Source organism: Zingiber officinale, chromosome 5B (assembly GCF_018446385.1).
Source record: "Zingiber officinale cultivar Zhangliang chromosome 5B, Zo_v1.1, whole genome shotgun sequence".
Taxonomy (NCBI): domain Eukaryota; kingdom Viridiplantae; phylum Streptophyta; class Magnoliopsida; order Zingiberales; family Zingiberaceae; genus Zingiber; species Zingiber officinale.
In genome coordinates, this window is record NC_055995.1 from 37,053,719 (window position 1) to 37,060,865 (window position 7,147).

General features: G+C 36.4%; 1 long non-coding RNA gene across 1 annotated transcript; it reads right to left on the minus strand.

The window, feature by feature from the left end:
- Positions 1-653: 653 nt before the first annotated feature.
- LOC121987353 lies at positions 654-2,021 on the minus strand. Its single transcript, XR_006113520.1, has 2 exons — positions 1,829-2,021; positions 654-772 (listed from the first exon to the last, which is right to left on the minus strand). It is a non-coding gene; the product is annotated as an uncharacterized LOC121987353 (long non-coding RNA).
- Between the last annotated feature and the right edge of the window lie 5,126 nt (positions 2,022-7,147).

Below are 7,147 nucleotides of genomic sequence, written 5' to 3' on the forward strand. Positions count from 1 at the left end.
GGACTTACGTTGCCAAGACTACATACTTGGACTTACACTGCCAAGACTCACCCTTGGACTTTCCTCCTTTGCCAAGATCACACTTGGATTCTCCTTGTTGTACCTGTATTCTGCACACTCATAATGTATATCAAATACAACAATAAACCTAACTTAAACCTTTGCCCAAACATCAAAACATAGGGTATCCAGATTGCTCCAACACCTCCTTTAGGTTCCATTTCTTTTGTTGGTTTTTTTAAAACTTAAATAGATTGTCAAACATCAAAAAAGAAAAATTATTAATGCAATTGTGCTATAGATTTTGATGTTTATGCTAAGAGTTTAAGTTAGGTCTTAAATTTGTATTTGATATGTTTAAGTTGGGTTGGAACCTTGAAAGACATTGAAACGACCCTACACTAAATCAAACTCATGACACTAAATTTTATTTTTCTCTTCCCGAAAGTTACTGCTCATAAAGTACTATTCACCAAAAATTACTATTCACTAAAATTGGAAAACTCATTAAAACTTTTAAATGAATTACACCGATGAAACCTTTAAATGCAACTCGAGTCACAAAATAAATAAAAAAAATCCCCAATTAAAGCATGCAAAATCAACGTCTAAAATTCAAGAAATTTAAACCCTTAAACAATCTTTATTAAAACCCTCCTGTCAAATTTTATTATTTTTAGTTTTACATAGAAATGAAAGGTCTTCGGGAGTCCACTGCTATGGTCCGGATCCACTCAAGTGTCAGAGCCTACTACCTCAATATCTTCCTCACCTGTAACAATTCAAATCTAGTGAGTCTAACAACTAAGCACATCCCAAACAAGTACTACAAGTATATAAACTTTCATTCACATGCATAATAAAAAAAATAAAAAATAATAATAATTCCTTTTTCTTCAAGTTCATTTAACTTAAAATCAATGGCAATCACCTTAATCTTAACCTTTAAATAACTTGATGCAATCATAGACCTCTCCTCAACTTAGCATAAGCATAGTGGTGTAGTTCCTTCATCGAAAGTGACATCCTCTATCCAATGGATCAATCTACAAATTATATTATCAAGCTGGCAGGGTTCAATGAGCCTACTATCGCCAAATCCCTCATGCCAACATAAAGTGAGTTTACCGCCCCCATTTTTGACGGATCCCTTCCCTCTTGGAAGTTTATTGCCCCCGCTTTCGATGGATCCCTTTCCTCTTGTGAGTTTGCTGCCCCCATTTTTGATGGGTTTCTCACTACCTCCATTCGTATCAATTCGCTTTCCTCAAAATATAGACGCACTCATAAAGTTCTAACCTTTAACGCTCTCAACTTTCTACCCTAAGTTTCGGCTCAAGGCCTTTTTAGCCCATCCCATATAATTAATTCATAATTCTTAAGTCCCACAAACCTATTGCCCTAGCCCCTCAACTTGACCAACGCCACCCAAACTTCACCCCCAACTTGCCCCAAAACATGATCAGACCATAGCCCCACACAAACCCCAGCCCGCAAGGACTAACCCAAGATCTGCACCTTAGAGAAACTGATATCCTCCTTCTTGAAACAAACTTTGTCTTATGACTCAACTCCCTCCCATCTAAAATTAAGTCTCGCATCCAAAACCTCCTATACTTCATCCTAAGGAGTCCCTAAATGAAACAACATCCCTTGCAATTTTCTAGCAACAATACTTGACAAGAACCAACAAGATCTAAAAAAATTCAAGAACTTCAAGAAACATATCTATCATCTAACAAGATGTGCTTCTACTTAGTTTCATGAAAAATATCAGTGAACACAAATACTATAATTTGAATGGAGAAAAGAATGGTTTAGAACTTACCCTTGTGTTAACAACGCTCAAAAACCAAATACTGACACGGAGGGAGTAGCACACGAACTAAGGATGACTTCCCTTCCCTTTCCTCCTCCCGATCCATGATTCTCTTCCTTTTGTTTTTTTTTTTCGATTCGTGCAGCCATGTCTTGGTTGCTGCCCACTCTCTCTAAAAACCCTAGGTTTGTCTCCTCTCCCCTTTTCTAGACTTCAGGTTTGGGTATTTATGTGTAGGGATTAATTAGGCTCACTAATCTATATTAAACTTAGTTATTTAGGTCTAATTTAAGTCTAATAAAAAAAAGAAGAAAATTTAAAATTTAGGTATACTTTATAAAGGGGTCCCCTATTTTGCCGAAACTTGATTTCTAGAATGGAATAACTATCGGTTTGTATTTTTTTTTAAAAAAAAAAAAAAAAGAAGTTTCATCCTCAAAATTAAAGCTTACCAAATAACTCTGGATAACGACTTCTCATGTCAGTCTTAGTCTCCCAATTGACTTCCTCCTCGAATTGATTCACTCATTTGACCTTGGCCATCTTTATTATCTTGTTCAGTAACTTCCTCTCTTGTATGGTTAAAATCTGTGTAGGTCTCTCCTGGTAAGATAGGTTTGATGTAACCTGCAGTGGCTCAAAGTTCAGCACATGTGAAGGATTAGACATGTACTTACAAAGCATAGATACGTGGAATACATTGCGTACTCCCACAAGATTTAGCTGTAAAGCCACTCAATATGCTAATGATCCCACTCTATCCAAGATCTCAAATGACCCAATGAATCTTGGCCTAAGCTGCCCTTCTTTCCAAATCTCATAACCCCCTTCATGGGTGCTACTTTCATGAACACATGCTACTTCATGGGTGCTACGTTATATCATGTTAACCATTGTCTCCTATTTGTAGTTGAGAGAGCTGTTAGTGACCGTTAGTATATCTTGTCTCCCATGCGTGGTTAAGAGAGTCATTAGTAACCGTTGGTATATACCATGTCTGTCCACTAGACCATCCATGGTAGAGCGTTCTCCTACAGATAGTGACTAGTAGCATACCATGATTGTCCATGGGACCATCCGTGGTAGAATGTTCTCCCATAGTCAGTGATAGGGGAGCTAGATAGTTACCTCATCCTATCCTCCCATGGGACCATCCATGGTAGAGCGTTCTCCCACAGACAATGACTAGTCATTTACCCTGATTATCCACGGGACCATCCATGGTAGAGCATTTCTCCCGTAGTCCGTAGCTGGATAGCTACTACCTGTCTACCCATGAGATCATTCGTGGTAGAACGTTTCTCTCGTAGACAGGGATCTTGACATTTTGGACTGCCCACTAGACTATTCGTGGTAGAGTGTTTCTCCCGCAGTTCCTAACTAGATGTCTTGGTCATTTGTATTTCTTGTGGTAGAGTGTTTGCTCCCATGTATGATGACTTATTTATGTCATATGCTTGTTATATGTTGGTTATGTATTAGTTCGTGCAGGTTTAGATGTACAGTATGTACTCCCGAGTTATTGGTCTTGCCTGGATGAGCAGGTTAGTGGAGGATTATGTAGTTGCTATGCTTTTATTAGTAGATGACTATATTGGTACATTTTCATTGGTTAGTAAGTAATTTATCTGAGACTATATTCTTTTGATCGCCTTATATATAATATCATGCACTGTCTTCTTGTACCTACTGAGTATGTTATACTCACTAACCCTTGTTTTTCCATTTATTTTCAGGTTAGCACGTAGATATGTCATGTGGCTCAGAGATCCTGACTGTCGATCCCATGTCACATTCGAGGATGATTTTGTCGTACTTGCATTTTAAATTTGTGGAATTAGCATTGTAATAGTTTGACTTGGTCTTTGAGTTTAGCCTTGTGACTTCTTGTATATGTTTTTGATGTTGTGATGTCAAGTCGAGCCGGCTCGCAGTCAGTTGTGTTGTTTATATGTTTTACTTATGTCTTTCATTATGTTTTTTTTTATCTAGCCATGTGAGCTGTAGATATTATTTTTGTGTAGTTGACTGGCTTTTGGATATGTATCTAGGTTCCATTTGTCATGGTTACAAGGGAGGAGTTGTTCGATTTTCATCGGACAACATTACCCTCGAGGTGTGACACTTTATATTTCTAACTCAACTGGTAGACAATATTTCTTCTCCTAAAGGTTCTGTCACTCTAAATTCCAACTCCAAATGCTCAGGGGTGATCTCCAAATGACTCACAAAAGATTCGTATATGAATGAGTTCGTCACTCCAGAATCTAATAAAGCACACTTGGCTACACTCGCAATAAGAATCCTACTCGTGATCGATAGTAACATCACATCTAGCACAAAATTCCTCAAAATCTACCACACAATTTTTTTTCCTTCTAATTATCTATAAATCCTGAAATCCTACATTATTAATAATTATTTCAATTGGAACTTAGCATCTCAATAAATTTGACTATTTAAAATTTCTTGAATTAACTGTAATTACCTGTGATGAGTGTAGTGTTTGGCTCATCTTGCTTGGCATGCATTACATAAGCTTTTCCAATCACTAGCTACTTCAAAATTTGGGCAATTATAAGATTGATGTCGTTCCTCCCTGCACTTGAAGCACTTACCCGATCCCCACGTGCACTTGCCAAAGTGATAACTGTTGTACTCTTTGCATAAGAATTTATCACCTTATTTCAGAGCAAGTGGATTTGGAAGTTGTTGCTTTTGCTGTCATTGAGGCTTTTGTAGTCCCTAAAATCTAGGTGGTCTTGTAAACGACTTCTTATTTTGTTACTGCTGCTACAGATACTGCCTCTTTCTCTGCATCTCGAAGTAAATATCCATCAGGGTATGCTTTGCTCAGAAAGATCTAGTAATAGCAACAGAGTACTCAGTCAGGGTTGTCATCAGAATATCATGATGAATAGTAGGTTGCAGACCGTCCAAGAAGTGTCTCAACTTTTTCTCAACATCATTTGCAATTAGGGCCATAAAGTGCCACCCCCTGTCAAACTTCCGGACGTACTCCTCCACAAATAAGTCTCCTTATCGGAGACACATGGATTCTCTCTTCACCCTCGACCACACATTTGCGGTGAATTACTTCTCATAGAATATCTTCTTAAATCCCTCCCAGTTTAAGGTGTTCATGTCAACTAACTTCTTTGCTCCCTCCCACCACAAGGAGGCATCATCCTTTAATAAATAAGTGGTGCAACGCACCCTGTCGGCATTTTCCATATCCATAAACTTGAATATTACCTCTAAAGACTTGATCCATCCCTCGACCATAAATGGATTCGTAGTGATAGAGAAATTCTTGGGGTCCATCTTCTGAAAACGCTTATAAACTGCTTTTGGTCGAACCTTATGAGCAGTTTCAGCGTGCTGCTCCAATAATTGCGCCATACCTTCTAGCATATGAGTTCTAGTGTCCGGGGGTGGAGGTGGAGGAGGTGGTACCTCATCGTGCCTCTCCTCCTCATGGCCATCTTCCCCATGCCTGTGATAAATGCATCTCATAGGCATATTTGTTCACACCTTCCAATATAATACATAATCATCACATAATTTTTCATCATGGATGTGCATGAAAGATTAATTTATGTTCCTTACCATGTTTATTCCTGGTCCAACCAATTCTAAAGAGAAGATAGATATTTTCTTGCAACCTCTGATTGTCGAGTTGAATGAATTATGGAATATAGGGTTGGTGACTTGTGATATTGTAAGTAAAACTAATTTTAGATTGCATGCTGCATTATTATGAATGACTAGTAATTTTTCAATATACTCAATATTGTCAGGATGAAGCACGACTGGTAAATAAGCATGCCCACACTATATGATAGATTCTGATGTATATTCATTACTAGTAGTGGAAAGGTATCTTGGTTTGATAATCACCGTAAAATTTTACTAGTTGATCACCCTTTCAAGCAAAATAAAAAAATTTCTAAAAAATGTTGCTGTTGGAAAACCTCTTCCAACAGTCCATGCTTCAGGTGAAAAAATCATTGAATAAATAGACAGATATAAATTTCTACCAGTATCTCAACCTGGTTCCGATGAGATAAATAAATACATTGTTCGAATGTATAAGTGTGATTGAAAGAAAATAAGTATTTTATGGGAGTTGTCATATTAGAAATATCTACTCATTCGACATAATTTAGATGTCATGCGTATTGAAAAAAAAATTCTTCGATAATATCTCAAGCACTGTGATGAACATGCCTGGAAGAACTAAAGACACTGCAAAATCATGTGAGGAATTAAAAGAACTAGTCAACAAACCAGAGTTGCATCATAATGAAATAACTAATAGATTTCCAAAGACTTGTTATGCATTGAACAAAGATGGTAAACAAGTTTTATGTAGTTGGTTAAAAGAAATAAAATTCTCAGATGGGTATGCCTCAAATATGACTTGATGCGTAGATGTAAATAAGTTAAAGATGTTTGGAATGAAGAATCATGACTATTATATATTCATATAAAGACTTATTCCAGTAGCTTTCCATGATTTACTTCCTCATAATGTTTGACAAGCACTCATGAAATTGAGTCTATTTTTTAGAGATTTGACAGCGAGGTGTATTATGATGGATGATATGCTTTGGCTAGAAATAGGCATTCCTCTTTTACAATGTAAGCCGGTACACATATTTCTACCTAGTTTTTTGATTCAATAGAACATCTACTAGTACATTTACCATATGAGGCACAAATAGCTGGTCTTGTGCAGTACAGATGAATATATCCATTCAAATAGTTTTTAAGGAAATTAAATAATAATATTTGTAATAAACCAAGAGCTGAGGGGTCAATATATAATGCTTATCTGGTTGAAGAAGCATCTTTTTTCTGCTTTTATTATTTTGTTGATAATGTGAAAACTAGACATTGCAAGTGCCCTAGAAATTCTGATGATGCTAAGCTAATAGACCCATCAATGCTTTATATTTTTAAGTTTCTTAGTAAGCCAATGTGTGCATCTATTTCTAGATTCTTAACTTAAGAAGAATGTACAATGCTGCAAGAATATATATACTCTTAAATTGTGATGAGGTCAAACTATACATAAAGTAAGTTGACTTCTCTAATCAAATATTCATCCCCCATTTAATTTATTTGCTTGATATTTCAATTGTCTTAAAATTACATTCTTTCACATCTTATACGAACAACAACTATATCTACAAAATCCATCAATGGTGCAAGTGAGGTAGTTGAAAAGTTAGAGGCTGGATTTGTATTATGGTTTCAAATATATGTAAGTTAGATCATTTATCAAAATTTTAAGTTTATGTGTATTAAGAAGTGTCTTAATGT